Source organism: Festucalex cinctus, chromosome 11 (genome assembly GCF_051991245.1).
Source record: "Festucalex cinctus isolate MCC-2025b chromosome 11, RoL_Fcin_1.0, whole genome shotgun sequence".
Lineage (NCBI taxonomy): Eukaryota > Metazoa > Chordata > Actinopteri > Syngnathiformes > Syngnathidae > Festucalex > Festucalex cinctus.
The window spans coordinates 9,342,814-9,359,556 of NC_135421.1; the positions used below are offsets into that span (position 1 = coordinate 9,342,814).

The 16,743-nt window shown below is 46.5% G+C and overlaps 1 protein-coding gene across 4 annotated transcripts in view; it reads right to left on the minus strand.

Annotated features, from left to right (window-relative positions):
• dgkg (diacylglycerol kinase, gamma) overlaps window positions 1-16,367 on the minus strand; it is a 106,404-nt gene extending 90,037 nt beyond the window's left edge. For 2 of the 4 annotated variants that reach the window (XM_077537327.1, XM_077537324.1), the window contains exons 1-2: window positions 16,190-16,366; window positions 6,833-6,877 (exon numbers count right to left, since the gene is read on the minus strand). The gene's annotated coding sequence lies outside the window, so the exon portion shown is untranslated. Of the gene's footprint in view, window positions 1-6,832; window positions 6,878-16,189 lie in introns of all 4 variants that reach the window. The other 2 variants (XM_077537326.1, XM_077537325.1) reach the window with 2 other exon arrangements.
• Window positions 16,368-16,743: the final 376 nt, after the last annotated feature.

Here is a 16,743-nt window from a genome sequence, read left to right on the forward strand (position 1 = left end):
ACCAGATGACCAAGTTCACCACAGTAGAAGCAGCGGCCTTCTTGGCGGCGACGCTGTCGCTCCTCTGTGGTTAACTGGGCCCGACCAAGCTGCATGGGTTCCTCCTCGACGTTCCGCACTTCCCTTGGCGCAGGTCGGGGAGGCAAGATGAGCTGTGGCATTTCAATTTCCATTGGCGATGACAAGGGGGTTGGTTCTACCCTTCTATGGTGCCCGCTGGACTTGGTCAACTCCCGTCGACGATGATCAGCCCGGATCGCTAGGGAGATCAGAGCATCCAAGTCGGTGGGAAGGTCCACGGGTATCAGGAGTTCTTGGATGGCGGGTGAGAGTCCTTTCAGAAAATGGTCCTGTAATGCTGTGGAATTCCAGCCACTGTTTGTGGCCAAGGTGCGAAAACGGATTGCGTAATCGTTGACGGGTTCTTTGCCTTGTTGGAGCCGGCTCAATGCTCGTGCCTTCTCTCGGTCATTGTTGTCGGGATCAAAGACCTGGCGCAAGGCGGCTTGAAAATCCTGTACCTTCTGGCAGACCGAGGAGCCGCAGGCCCATTCCGCGGTTGCCCAGGTCTTAGCTCGTCCAGTCAGGTGGGACACCATGAAGGCTACCCGGGACCGAGCTGTGGAAAATGCCTGTGGTGAGTGTTCAAAATGGATGTCACACTCCGTGAGAAAGGTCTGACATTGTCCAGGTTCACCGGAGTATCGTTCTGGGGAGGCCAGTCTCAATCCTACCCCGGTGAATGACGTGGTCGGGACAGAGAGTTCGGGGAGGGGTAGCTGTCCGGTGGGGGCTGGAGCCCGACGCCGCGATTGGCTCACCAGTTCGTGGACCTGGCTCGACAGCTCCTTCAGCTCCGAAATCACGGCTTGCTGAATCTTTTCCTGGTTGGCAAGCCGGACCTCTAGGCTCTGCAGCGCAGCCTCGACCTTTCCTGCTGGGTCCATGCTGGCCGAAGTGTACTGACACGACGAGGAGAGGTAGGACTCAGACGCAGGATAAAGGTAGGCCACAAAGGCAACAGATTTATTGCCGGTCAGCAGCTGTCTCCTCTCACACTGAGAGGAGAAAGGGGGATCAAAAAGTGGAGAACTAAAAACGCTCCACTGGGGAGGAAAAAACAGGCAAAAGGTACAGGGGACAACAAAAGGCGCTCCGCTAGGGAGGAAACAAGGCTCAAGGCACAAGGGGTAACTAAGGGCGCTCCGCTGTGGAGGATAAGGCACAAAAACAAGGCAAAACAACAAGGCAACAGGAACAAGGACTCGAGGACTCGAGGACTGTGGGACGCTTCCATGCACTAACTGTGACACTTCGGCACTGAGGGTAGAATGTGGGTGGCTTTTATTGTCAGTCTGATTGGTGGCAGGTGTTCGTAATCATGGGCGGGGACCGGTGATTATGGAGCGGCAGGAAGGGTAAGTGACCTGGAGTGATAGGAGAGTTAGGATTTTCACAATACAGGAAACATGGATAACAAAATAAAAGCATGGCCTGTCACGCAGGTGGCGGCGTGACACTATCAAAGCGGTCCGTGGTGCAAAAAAAAGATTGGGCACTGGAACGCTGTCCTACAGAAGAGTGCTAACCTATTTTATATATATATATATATATATATATATATATATATATATATATATATATATATATATATATATATATATATATATATATATATATATATATATATATATATATATATATATATATATATATATATATATATATATATATATATATGTCATGTTTTGGTTTGGTGGGGGTCGCTTCGCCTGGGCTGCCACCTCCTGTTCCTCGTCAGGCGGCGCATGGAATGCGGCCGCCACCTCCTGTTCCTCGTCAGGCGGCGCATGGATTGCGGCCGCCACCGCCTGCACCAGTTCCGGCGGCGCCCGGCCAGCGGCCGCCATCGCCTGCACCTGTTCCGGCGGCGCTCGGCCAGCGGCCGCCATCGCCTGCACCAGTTCCGGCGGCGCCCGGCCAGCGGCCGTCTCCTGCTCCTCATCTGGCGGCGAACACCCCGCCGCCACCTCTGCTCCTTGTCGGGCGTCGAGGACGCCCTCCTGACTGGCCCCGCTGGGACTCTCTTGTCGGGCGTCGAGGACGCCCTCCTGAACTGCTTTTTGTCTGGGACGGATGGGTGGGCCGTGTGCCCTCCTCCGTGCCCCCTTCCGCCCGCCCTTGTTTTTGGACTTTTTATGTTGGACGTCTGGGAGCCGTCCCTTGAGGGGGGGGGTTATGTCATGTTTTGGTTTGGTGGGGGTGGGTTTTTGTTGTCTTTTGGTCGTTTGTCATGTGTTCCTTGTTTCTTCCCTTGTCCCGTTATGTCAAACCACGTCCACCTGAGTGTTTCTTCCCTTCCCAGTGTATCCACCAATCAGCTTCCCCTGCCACTTGTGTCTTGCCCAGCTGTGTCTAGTCATTGTCATTAGCCTGTGTGTATTTAGTCCCCTGTTTTCCGTTCGGTTCTTGTGGAGTCATAGTATCTGTTGTGCCTGTTGTTGTCCCTGTGTTCCATGCCATGCCATGCCTTGTGTTTGTTTTTTGATCTTGTTAATTTTTTCATAGTACCTTGTTTATAGTTTTTGTTAATTAAATCCCCTTTTTTACCTGCATCCCTGCCTTGCCCTGTTTTTTGGTTGCCTCCTGCATTTGGGTCCTGCCTTCAACACCCCACATCGTGACAGAATGACTCCACCAGAACTGGACCCAGCGGGGGCAATGGCGGAATGGGAGCCCTGGGCGAAGAAGGGGCTTGAGGCCTGCGACCGAGCCATTGTCGGGCAGAAGGAGGGGCTTGAAGCCTGCGACCGAGCCATTGCCGGGTTAAAGGAGGTACTGGCTTTGCTCCGTGGCGTCGGGAGTGACGGGTCAGACAGGCCTCAAGTCCCTGAACCTCGTCTGCTGGAGCCTCTCGCTCCTGAACCTCGTCTGCTGCAGCCTCTCGCTCCTGAACCTCGTCTGCTGGAGCCTCTCGCTCCTGAACCTTGTCTGCTGGAGCCTCTCGCTCCTGAACCTTGTCTGCTGCAGCCTCTCGCTCCTGAACATTGTCTGCTGGAGCCTCTCGCTCCTGAACCTTGTCTGCTGGAGCCTCTCGCTCCTGAACCTTGTCTGCTGGAGCCTCTCGCTCCTGAACCTCGTCTGCTGCAGCCTCTCGCTCCTGAACCTCGTCTGCTGCAGCCTCTCGCTCCTGAACCTCGTCTGCTGGAGCCTCTCGCTCCTGAACCTTGTCTGCTGGAGCCTCTCGCTCCTGAACCTTGTCTGCTGGAGCCTCTCGCTCCTGAACCTCGTCTGCTGGAGCCTCTCGCTCCTGAACCTCGTCTGCTGGAGCCTCTCGCTCCTGAACCTCGTCTGCTGCAGCCTCTCGCTCCTGAACCTCGTCTGCTGGAGCCTCTCGCTCCTGAACCTTGTCTGCTGGAGCCTCTCGCTCCTGAACCTTGTCTGCTGCAACCTCTCGCTCCGGAACCTTGTCTGCTGCCGCCGCAGCCCCTGGCCGCGTCGCCTGGGCCGTTGCCGCCGCAGCCCCTGGCCGCTTCGCCTGGGCCGCTGCCGCCGCAGCCCCTGGCCGCTTCGCCTGGGCCGCTGCCGCCGCAGCCCCTGGCCGCTTCGCCTGGGCCGCTGCCGCCGCAGCCCCTGGCCGCTTCGCCTGGGCCGCTGCCGCCACAGCCCCTGGCCGCTTCGCCTGGGCCGCTGCCGCCGCAGCCCCTGGCCGCTTCGCCTGGGCCGCTGCCGCCGCAGCCCCTGGCCGCTTCGCCTGGGCCGCTGCCGCCGCAGCCCCTGGCCGCTTCGCCTGGGCTGCCACCTCCTGTTCCTCGTCAGGCGGCGCATGGAATGCGGCCGCCACCTCCTGTTCCTCGTCAGGCGGCGCATGGATTGCGGCCGCCACCGCCTGCACCAGTTCCGGCGGCGCCCGGCCAGCGGCCGCCATCGCCTGCACCTGTTCCGGCGGCGCTCGGCCAGCGGCCGCCATCGCCTGCACCAGTTCCGGCGGCGCCCGGCCAGCGGCCGTCTCCTGCTCCTCATCTGGCGGCGAACACCCCGCCGCCACCTCTGCTCCTTGTCGGGCGTCGAGGACGCCCTCCTGACTGGCCCCGCTGGGACTCTCTTGTCGGGCGTCGAGGACGCCCTCCTGAACTGCTTTTTGTCTGGGACGGATGGGTGGGCCGTGTGCCCTCCTCCGTGCCCCCTTCCGCCCGCCCTTGTTTTTGGACTTTTTATGTTGGACGTCTGGGAGCCGTCCCTTGAGGGGGGGGTTATGTCATGTTTTGGTTTGGTGGGGGTGGGTTTTTGTTGTCTTTTGGTCGTTTGTCATGTGTTCCTTGTTTCTTCCCTTGTCCCGTTATGTCAAACCACGTCCACCTGAGTGTTTCTTCCCTTCCCAGTGTATCCACCAATCAGCTTCCCCTGCCACTTGTGTCTTGCCCAGCTGTGTCTAGTCATTGTCATTAGCCTGTGTGTATTTAGTCCCCTGTTTTCCGTTCGGTTCTTGTGGAGTCATAGTATCTGTTGTGCCTGTTGTTGTCCCTGTGTTCCATGCCATGCCATGCCATGCCTTGTGTTTGTTTTTTGATCTTGTTAATTTTTTCATAGTACCTTGTTTATAGTTTTTGTTAATTAAATCCCCTTTTTTACCTGCATCCCTGCCTTGCCCTGTTTTTTGGTTGCCTCCTGCATTTGGGTCCTGCCTTCAACACCCCACATCGTGACTATATATATATATATATATAACAGTAAATTGCATTGTTTTAATAAGCTGCCAATTGTGTGGCCCTGATATGTTGTTGTAATTAGGACATTAAAAGTACAAATTTGAAAAAAAAACAAAAACGTTTGTTCAGTTATATTAAAATGACATATCTACACAAATTAACGATAAACCTTAAAGTTGTATTCATGGATCTTTTGTATCTCCGTCTTCCGGGTGGATCATCTTAACAATTGGTTCTCAATCTTGTCAATCAATCTGCCGTAACGCCCTCATGAGTGCTCGCACCCCCCGCAGACGAGCAGGAGAGCTGATAGGATGTCTGCCATGCGCATTTTTTAAAAAGTGACAAACGGACGTTTGGCTTCTACTTTTTCACAAGATCCTTGAATACACCTTTAATTCGTAGATGTAAGTAGCTGTACCATAAATATCTAAGGGAGTGCCCAAATCCGGTCTTCAAGAGCCCCTATCCAGCCGGTTTTCAATGTTTCTCTCCACCAACACACCTGATTCATGATCAGGATCGTTATTAGACTCCTGCAATTGCGGATGAGCTGATCATTGGATTCAGCTGCGCTGGAGGAGGGAGACATGGAAATCAGGCTGGATAGGGTCTCTCGAGGACTGAATTTGGGCACCCCCTTAGAGACTTATGGTACGTCTACTTACATCTATGACTCAAGGTTTAATTTGTGTAGATATATCATTTTAATATAACCGAAAAAAAAAGTTCTTTTTTACTTTTAATGTCCTAATTACAACAACACGGACCCGTCGCCATGGGCGGGCCTTGGGGGTCCGTGCCCGCCCTGTCAGTCAGCCGTGCCCGCCCGCCCCCGAAATTTTGTCCATATCGTACAGCCCTAATCCAACACGCAAATGAAGGCAACTGCTAGCCAATTCCAGATAGAAGGGGCTGGGTCACAGAGTCATTCATTCGGACATAGTTGTTTACAGAAGTGAAGAGTGGATTTGTTTCAAATGAACTTTTGAGTTGAATAAATGCAAAATGAACTACACATTTTTTTTTCAGTTTGTCTTTTAGATTTCGGAACGAACTGCCGCTTTTAAGTGACAGAAAATATTTCTGAACACTTTTGCAGTTGTCACAATGCCGCTGTTCAACCTGATGAACATTAGATTTAGGTTGATAAAGTGTGCCCCCCCCCCCCCAAAAAAAAGGCAATGCCCCCCCTACAATTTCTTTCTGGTGACGGGTCTGCAACAACATATCAGCAATTGGCAGCTTATTAAAACAATAAAATTTGCTGTTTTATATATATATATATATATATATATTTATATATATATATATATAAAACATTTAATTCCTATTTAACACTGATGACTTCCGTGGCTTGTTCGTGAAATGAATTGTCCACCTCGGACTTGTAGTATGAGACCCTGCGATCAGATAGCTAGCTTAGCACTCTTCTCTAGGGGAGCGTTCCAGTGCCCTATTTTTTTTGCAAGTGATCCATGAGGTTGGTGGGGAAAATGAGAACCAAACAAAAACCTCTGGTGCTCATTTGAAGACCACGCCGAAATGTTTATGTGCACCCGTCCTTAATTCTAATTATATTTAATAATACTGCTTTATATTTTGTGATCATAGAACTGTGTAGCAGTTCTTGACATGACTTGACCTGCAAGAAGTGTGACGGTGGGAATGTGAGTGCGAATGGTTGTCTCTTTATGTACCCTATGATAGACTGATAACCAGTTCAGTGTAGGGATGTAACGATATTGTGCTTTTATAACATCAATGTTGTGTTATTATTGTTATGTTTTATTATTATTATGCTATTATTGTTACGTTATGTTGTTAATGCACGCACACATATTCAGTTCCTCTTGCTTCATGGGCAAATTACGTTCCCCTTTATCTGACAATTAATGTACATTTTAAACAAAAAGGGCCACAACATCCTGAATGAAAATTAAATTGCACTAAAAAACTAGACACCAGAGGGTGCTAGAACTGCACAAATGGAAATCAATCTGATCTTTTTTTAACAGATGTGTTGCATTTAAATTGTGAACATGCCGACGCCGATATTGTGGCAGCTTTAATAGCACAATATTGCGCTTATCGTTACATCCCTAGTTCAGGGTGCCGTCTACCTTTTGCCTGAAGTCAGCTGCGATGGGCTCCAGCTCCTCGCGACCCTGAACATGATAAACAGTATAGAAAATGGTTGGGTTTATTTTTGTTCTATAAAGATTTACATCATTTTGATGTGACGCGTTCAGCTCACTCTGCAAGCAGGATTTCTTTGTTTTGCTTTTTTCAAATAGCTACTTTCAGCCTTTTGAAATACAGTATAATATTTTTCCCCACAGAGAACACATGCATTACATCATGTCAACATGTTGTCAGCAACAAACAATACAATCATTTCGGTTACGAGATGAAAAGAACACATGAGCAATCTGCCCTGTGTTCGTCAAAGTGAAGCATGTGCGCTCATGGACATGCATGTGTTGTTGTGGAAAGGGACAAAAGGAAGATCCCTGCGTGTTCTAGTGTGTGCGTGTGTGTACAGGGGGCCTCCCCCCTCTGGTGCAGAGAGGGATTCTGTTTTGCTGAGCGGGTTGCTGGGCAACCATGACGTCACTGCAGCGCAAAGAGAAACACCACGACGGAAACATGAAGGACACTTGACTTACTGTCCGAGATTGCTATCTGCTTTCATACACTGCCCTCCTACTATTAGCGGTCTCAACATTAGGCACACCTGCACGAACTGATGACATCCAACTAGATCCCTTCATGAGAACAAAACCCACTTATGACTGACACTGTCAGGGAGGTACCAATTTAATATATTGTGGATGTGGTTGTAGTTTACTGCAACGCTGGCTATTGTTCCCCAGCGTGGTTGGTAAGTGAAACATTCAGGTCAAATCCACCTGTCACTGTGCTCCGAGTAAAAAAAATAATTCATCTGGAGCCCTGGTTTAAAGTGTTTGGGTGGAGCAAAACAATTGAAAATCATTTATCAGGATTTTTTTTCCTCTGGAAAACATGACCAAAATTACACAAGCCTTTCTCACCCATCATTGAGAATGTCTCTGACTTAGACATCAAGACAGCTCGGTGCAAACAATGGAATGATGTGCAACAAACATCCTCAACCCAACCACATGTTTGCTCTCCCCAGCAAGCAACGGGGGAATCACATACAAACACTCGTGTTAGATCAGTCAAAGGCGACAATGAAAATCAGCCCTGCTTGTGATCTTGCTCACCAAGTTCAAACAGTAAAACGATTGTTGTCACTTTCCTAACAGATTGGCTGAAATCCGCCAGACTACACAAGACACACTTGCCTGACTTGCCAACCATGACATACAACCATAATTTCATCCTGCACACTATCATATGACAGAGGAAGAAAAACAAGTTTGCTGTACTACACAGTTGCCATCGATGACCAATCAGAGGACAGAAAAATGCTGACAGCTCGCTGGTGATGTGATGTGAATTAATGTGGATAAATTTGAAATCTGATTGGTTAAAGAAACAGTCTCACTGCCAATATAAATATACATTTACTGCAGGGGTTAGCAACCTTAAATAATCCAAAAGAGCCATTTGGACTGTCTCCCACAGGAAGAAAACAAAAAACGCTTGTAGGTGAAAAAGTCTTTAGGTTGCTACGTCAGCACTTCCAAATATGGGCACGCAGGCTACTGGGATGCCATCTTCTTTTCGTTCTGTCACGCCAACCTTTCAAACTGTGCACAGCAGTGTGACAAATGCGTACGTCTTTGATGAACCTCTTGCATGTGTTCGTAAACATCAAAGACAATTTCAGCTAACTTTACCGTTTTCCGTATCTTGTCTTCCACTAGTTTAGCATTGTCTATTCGTAAATTTGAGCAAACCTAACACTTCTTTGTAAACAGAAAGCAATTTTAGTCTTGGATGAACCTAGAGTACTTTCTTTTCCATAAACATAACGTGTACCTCCAGTGCCCCATTTTGGGATGGGGAAACGGAGCAAGATTGTAAAATTTGATTCACATATGGTGCTCCAATTTTTGTATCTAGTCTTGTATTTGCCAAAATAATTCCACTGGTTAATTTTAATGGATGTCACCTCGTTGACAGGCCGTCACCCCCACCCAGTAGTTACTATTGAGTGATACGCCAGATCCTACGGGTACTATAGACTTCTATTTATATCTATACTTATCTATTTATGTATTTATTTTAAAAGGATATAACTAATTGGCTGGCAACCAGTTCAGGGTGTACCCCGCCTACTGCCTGAAGACAGCTGGGATAGGCTCCAGTACCCCTGCGACGCTTGTGAGGAATAAGTAGTTAAAAAATGGATGGATGGATGGATGGATGGATGGATGGATGGATGGATGGATGGATGGATGGATGGATGGATGGATGGATGGATGGATAACTAGGCGTGTCAAAATTAGTGCGTTAATTTAAAGTTCCTTTAACTCATTTTTAACGCGCGATTAATGACCACCCTTTACTTGGAAAGCCTGTACTGGGGAATTCCAGTCGCAACGCAGCAGGCACGTCCACGTCAAAATTAATTTAGCAGTAATAAATTTAATAAAAAAAACTGGGGTCAAGTTGTATTTTAAAATTTTAAAACTTTGCAGAATTTCACAAGTTACTTCATGTTAAAGATTAGATAGCTCTTAATATGGAAAGAAAAATGTACTGAGCTGTCACCAACGTCTTACAAATGCAATTATGCCATCTAGTGGCAGAAAAAATACCTCAACACAAATCAATATCTCAATCGGTTTTTTTTTGGGGGGGGGGGGGTTTACAGTTCAGTATCCATCCATCCATCCATTTTCTTGACCGCTTATTCCTCACAAGGGTCGCGGGGGGTGCTGGAGCCTATCTCAGCTGGCTCTGGGCAATAGGCGAGGTACACCCCAGACTGGTTGCCAGCCAATCGCATACTCAACTCAACTCAACATTAGTTATATAGCGCTATTAAACAGCCTGAGCTGTCACAAAGAGCTTTACATAAACACAAAAAACAAATACAACATTACATAAAACATACAGTTCAGTCCATATTTTTAATTTTAACTAAATTTTATGAATTATTATGAAATTACTGTACTGCTAAGTATGAACACTAGCTGTCATGACATCACGGCAAATACGTTCTGGGTAACAAGAACTGTTTGGATGCCGTTTTTCTTGAAGAACTATATACTATAAATTTCTCATTCTGAACACCACAGGGACACTTTAAAGACAAATTAGAGTCTACAACAAACCAAAATGATGTTTTTGTAAATGTGGAAGGACATTTAGACTGCTCAACTGCTAGCCAAAAGGTGGGCTGAAATGTATTTGTTGTCAGAGTAGCTAGAGCACAATTAAGTGAGTACCCAATACTGTATGCTCTATGTGGGAACTCGGCATATCTCACGACTATTTTTGAAAATAATAATAATAATAATAATAATAATCTGAGTACAAATACAGAACTAGCTGTATGTGACCTATTTTTGGCCCGACCGGACCCACCAGATGTTTTTTTGAATGCGTTTTGGAAATAAATAAAGTAACACAAGCATTTACTTCATTTATTCTCCATGGTCTTTTTATGTGGTTCCTATCAACACAGTTGCCATGCGCTCGCATGTGACTTTGTAAAGCTTACTCGTGCCTGTGCCTGCACTTCACGTCGTCTGCCCACACAGGCCGCCTTTGTCACGTAAAATGTCAATTGACTCGCTGCAAGGCACACAGATAGCCGCTGCTAATACGAGAGGAGATGTTTGCGGTGATAATGGCAAGCTGGAGGGATGCTCGCTGACATATGCTCACGCAGGAAGTAGGACAATAATGCTGTTGTTTTTTTGGCAGCGCAGGAAGCGTCTGACACCCCCGTCCTAGCGAGTCCAGGGTCGAACCACTTGACAAGGAAGTGCAGCAGACCCGATAGAGGCGGCAGTCTCGGCGCTGTCATTGTGGACACGCCCACGAAAGGAAGTTGTAGGTCTTTTGTGAAAATGTGATTACGACGCGGAAGCTTTTTTTCTTTTTTTTCCTCAGTGTCAAACACAAGACACTCATTGAAAATATGTTTTCACCATGTTTGTCTAATTTGGACGTTGTACAAGTGGGTCACTAAAATGTATCACGATATAAGTTTTTCATGCTGATGGATATCAGTTATTGAGTTTTTTGTTTTGGTCACCTACAAACAAGCAAGGGCTAGTTTTGTGACCTTTTGAGCCAAAACCTTCCATTAGTGAGAGCATTGAAGATGAAACATGGCTGCATCGTCTAGCTTGACAATGATCCCAAACACAACGAAGGGAAGCATTGCAAAGTCCTGGTCAGCCAGTCTCCAGACCTCAACCCCATAGAAAATCTGTGGAGGCAGCTGAAAGTCAGCGTTGCCCAGCGGCATCTCCAAAATATCACTGCTGGAATGGGTTGATATATCAGCTCCAGTGTGTGCAAATGTGATGAAGACTTACAGTAAACGTTTGATCTCTGTGGTTGCCAACAAAGCATTCAGTGGAACTTTTGTTATTGACCCACTGTCATTTACAAATTCTTTTTTCAACAATCCTACAATATGATTATATATTTTTTTGACAACGTATCCCTTACAGTTGATGCGTACCTATGATGAAAATAGCAGACCTCTGTCATCATTTTAAGTGGGAGAACTTGCACATTTGGTTCATGTTTTGGTAACTGTGGCCCTCCTTTTTTTTTTTTTTTTTGTCACTTCCCTCTACCGGTGGCGTGTATTACGAATACTTGTAATTCAAGTTTTTGTCTTGCAACACAGCAGAAAAAAAAAAAAACTAAGCAGGGCTCTACACTAACTTTACTACTGGTAGCACTGGTGCAAGTAACATTTGTATTTGCTCGCACAGTACAGGATTTGGTTGCATCATTTTTTGCGGAGGTCCAGCACGACCCTCGGCATACGCAACTCGATATATTTGCAAAATATTTCATTGGAACACGAGGTTTGCCTGCAGCAGCAGTGGCTATCAAAACAAGTCAGTAATTTCGTATAGCTTAACTCATGTGAACATTATTTTGTTTAGCTCTTCACCTGCTCCTCGGCCGATGTTCCCCTGACCCTTTCATCTGTATTGTTTGACTTATCACCTTCCACTGGCCCTCCTTTACCACCATCATTCTCCTCCTCATTCTCATTTTCTTTTAGAAAATAATCAGCAATAGACCGCTTCATTTTTTAAAAATTCGCTGCCGCTTTTCCATGAGCCCCGCACTGCACGCTACCACACCACACCCGCCTCCATTGCTTTTCCGTTACAGGAGGCGTGGGGCGGGAAGGGGGTGGGATCATTTGAACTGTCCAAGCCAAGCTTGCACTCCAGCAGTGCGTGTGGATCTGCCATAACATTTCACGAGTGGCAAGTCATGCCAACATTGAACCATATTTACAATTTCATGGATGAAATATTGCGATTCACGACCGGCTCACGAGTCGCGAAGCTATTTCTGAATGGAGAGCTCTGCCGCTGACTATGGATGTAACAATAAGGGCACGATCGTGATATCGTGATATTAAAACTGCCATGTTCACAATATTTAAAAGGAACACATTTGTTTAAAAAGTCAGGTTGATTTCCATTTGTGCAGTTCTAGCACCCTCTAGTGGCAAGTTTATTAGTGCAATTTAATTTTTATTAGGGATATTTTGGCCTTCTATGTTCAAAATCATGTCAGATGAAGGGGAACCTAATTTGCTTGTGAAGCGTTCAATGTGTGCTTGCATTAGCAAGTAAGTGCTTCAATATTGTTATTAGAGATTGTAGGTGGTTTATACGCATTGCTGTTATGTACAAAAGCACAATATTGTGCTTTTTTTTAGTATGAGCTTTTTTTTTTTTACAATAATGTGATCTTTTTTAAATACCGCCAACGGTCCCACAATATCGTGATAATTATCGTATTGTGACCTTCATATCGTGATAATATCGTATCGTGATGTTTGGATATCGTTACATCACTACCGCTGACGCTCTCATTCAAGTGAATGGGAACACACGACCAGCGAGCGTTGTGGACTCGCGATTTTCCACAAACATTACAAATCCATCCACAAGTACCTCCATCCATCCATCCATCCATTTTCTTGACCGCTTATTCCTCACAAGGGTCGCGGGGGGTGCTGGCGCCTATCTCAGCTGGCTCTGGGCAGTAGGCGGGGGACACCCTGAACTGGTTGCCACCCAATCGCAGGGCACACAGAGACGAACAACCATCCACACTCACAAGCACACCTAGGGACAATTCGGAGCGCCCAATCAACCTGCCATGCATGTCTTTGGAATGTGGGAGGAGACCGGAGTACCCGGAGAAGACCCACGCGGGCACGGGGAGAACATGCAAACTCCACCCAGGAAGGCCGGAGCCTGGACTCGAACCGGAGTCCTCAGAACTGGGAGGCGGACGTGCCAACGACCACCGTGCCGCCCTCCACAAGTACCTTTTAAATTGTAATTATAGTTCAGATTATTATATATAATTGTATGTGCCGCATTTTTATGACTTTGGCGAAGACCGGCGGGCGCCTTTGCTTCTCTCGTGCAAACAAGGAAATGGGCATGTGCCACGACGTTGCTCTCTGTCAATCAGATGACAGGTGACGACACGGCCCCCCTCGTCTCCCGACGACCGGCGCTGCAGAACAACTGCCGAAAGGGTTCTAAACAGAGGTTACAACGGAACCGCTCGGCCCCAAAAGAGTGCCATAGAGACATCCGGGGACAAAAAATGCCGCTTCTACATAGAACTGGTCCGGGGGAAAACCTCCATTATGTTTGCATGTAAATTGTAGTCTGCGCGGTGTGTGTGTACATGTATGCTGTGCCGATCAGGAAGTAGCCAGCCAATCACATTGCAGCGAGTCATGTCACTCAAATACTATTGGATTGAGTCGGCGCACGGTGGAGCCCTCTCGTTGCTACGGGAGAGCCAGCGGAGGACACAGCGACTTTCGAATGTACGTTTTAAACATAGTGCAGAGGGAGCATTAATGTACTTAGGCTGTGTGAGCGGTATTTTTTTACACCAGCACACACTTGATAGTTGCCCGCATTTGCGAGTGAAATGCTCGCACTGTCGAGCCCTGCAACTAAGTGACTACACCGGATGCGACTGCGGTGCGGCTCCGGTGCGTTCCGGCGACGCAACCAATTAGATTCCATTCATTCGAATGGTGCAATTTACACCGGATGCGTGTGCGTTGCGTGTCGACTGCGTCTCAGCTGCGGCGTGCCGCAGCCCTTCCGCACGGATAGACCTATTTTCTATTTTTGCCGGAAGCCGCATCCGTCGGCCTTCGGTAAATGGCAAGCTAGCACAAAACACATTGAGGCGGACAGGAAGACTGACGCAGTTTCAAAATAAAGTTCCGGTTACCTTTCAGAATAAAACACTCGCCAGCTCCTATTTCGCAAGCATGTCAGCAAAACGTGATGTGGGCGTAGCCGGGCCTGATGTTAACGGGCAAGGTGCTCATTCACGGTTTAGACACCAGCGAACATGGACGAGGAGAGGTTAAAATTGGAGGTGGAAAGCCACAAAATAATAAAAGTCCACCTCTCTTTCTGCTTCTCTGTTTAGCACAGACTTTTCTGTGTGTTTGTCGTTGTTTTTAATGCCACATGATCGCGCGCCGTCACGTGAGACACGCCGGGAAGTGGTCGGCGACGGAGCTGCCGGACCGCAGTTGTGCGTAGCCGGTGTGAGTTGGCCAAAAAATTGACGCGTACGGAGCACGCAGTCAAGACGCACCGCAGCCGCACCGCACACGTGACAGTTCGTAGCTCAAGAACTTCATTGGGTTCAGCCTTCACTACCGTTTTACCTGAGAACTTTCCACTAGATTTGCCATTCATTTGTAAATGTATTTTTATTTTTGTAAACAAGTTTTTACATTATATATATAAAAAATGAATTTGTGTTTTCAAGTTTTGCCACTTTTACTATGTCAAATTATTCTTCTGAGATTTTTTTTCCCTTCCTGCATTCCTTCATTTTGTTAAATTGCTGTTTATGTGTACCTTAGTTCTAGATCTTGTTTCATAATATGTAATTTTTGTTGGTGGTTTTGGGGTAATTTCTTAACATTTGTCTGTCGGACTTTGTTCCTAAGCAACCAGCATATTGAATGAGAAAAATGAGCATAATGGCTGCAATTGGATGGCAAGCACTTTGAGGTGTACCCTGTCTCGCATGGCCACCACCCCAGTGAGGATGCGCTTTTCGGACAATGAATGAATGAATGAATGAATGAATGAATGAATGAATGAATGAACATAACTGAAAGATACCTTTGTGTTTATAAAAATTCAGTCAACTCTGACATGCCTTTTAGTTCACTTAGTCTCCTTTTTGTTAGTTTACGTATGCTAACAGCACATTTTAACACAAGACATATCATATTACTGTTATCTTACTGCCTAATAACAACAATAATATGCTTTTGCGTCTCTTGAGAATGATAAAAGCTTTTATGGACTGCAATGGTAGAAAGCCACCACAGCATCATGTTTATAACACGCCCAAGTGGATGCTTAGCAATCAATAAACATCTCATCCAGCTGCACAAGATGTCGTTAAGCAGATGCTGTCAGCTGCCTCATGCTGGAGCGTCACTCACTCAGACAAACTCAGGAATAAATCAATAACTATGAAATGATATGAAATTTAAAGAGCATGTATTTTTAAACTACTTTGGCATTTGTTTAGGCTTCTAAATGGAATAAAATGAGGCGAAATGTAAAACGTTTGAGTGTCTTAACATCCTGCTGAACACCATCTCAGGCATCATATGTTTGTACTTTGTTGTTCAATATCATCCATCCATCTTCCATGCCACTGACTTATCCCGTGCAAGGTCATTGTAAACTGGAGCCTATCCCAGCTGACTTGGGACGAAAGGCAGACTACAGGAGACACTAGAGACAACCATTCACTCTCACATTCACACTGTCAATGAGCTAAACACCGATTTCAGGCAAATGTATCACGGCGACATCAGTGACTATCATGTAATTATTATTATTATTGCTGTTGTTTTAATTGAGTCAGAGGGAGTGCTCACAAGCCACTTTCAAGGCACACAAACAAACAAGCATTCCCAGCACATTGACACCCATGGTTAGCTTCGAACCCAGAACCACTCAACTGTGCTATGCAAACATTACTCCATTGCTGACATTAATAGTGTTAATATGCACACAACATTTATAGGTCAAACATAGAGTGGGCATTTGCACTGCAAAATAGTTCCTGCCTTATTTATCTGTTTTCAGGTGTGCATGTAAATTTTGTGACGTCAAATTCAAATAACAATGTATGTACCGGACAAATGTTGAACACACCTGTCTTAAAGCACAAACGTAAAGTCGATTTGAAGGTTGTGAGATGTTGATAGGAAGACAACAGCAGGAATGTCAGCCAAAAGTCCTTCCTACCTGATTTCTTCCTTTGCCGTTGACAGGAAGAATCCCCGCTTAACATCCCAGATCAGCAGCACCACAAGCGTGCGCGGAGCCGGTCCCGAGCTTCCGAGCCTGCAGACTTGAGTCCACGCTGTAGTGTAGCAGAAACAGCAACATCTCTCACCTCATCCTTCTTCACTGTGAATGCAAGACTTTTTTCTTTTTTTTTTCCTCTCTGTGAAGCCCTGCCCCTCTCTCTCTCTTCCTCGCTCACTGTCGTGTGCTTCTCGCTCTCTTCCCTCTTTCTGTTTCCTCTCACGTTTCGCGGCTCATTGGCTTGTTTGCTTGTGAGCAACTTTTTTTTTTTTTTTTTGCCAGTGTTTCCCCAATACAAAAATTACTTAGAAAAATTGTGGCTCATCATTTTAATCCCTTTCTCTTGTAATGGTCTCCGTCACATGATTTGAAGAAAAACGTGCAATGTGTTTGCAAGGTCACATGCTGTAATGTCAAATCTCATTCGATCAGGTTCATTTGTTTTGTACGTTTATTACTTGTTTTTAGTTTTAAAAAATAGTATTACTTTT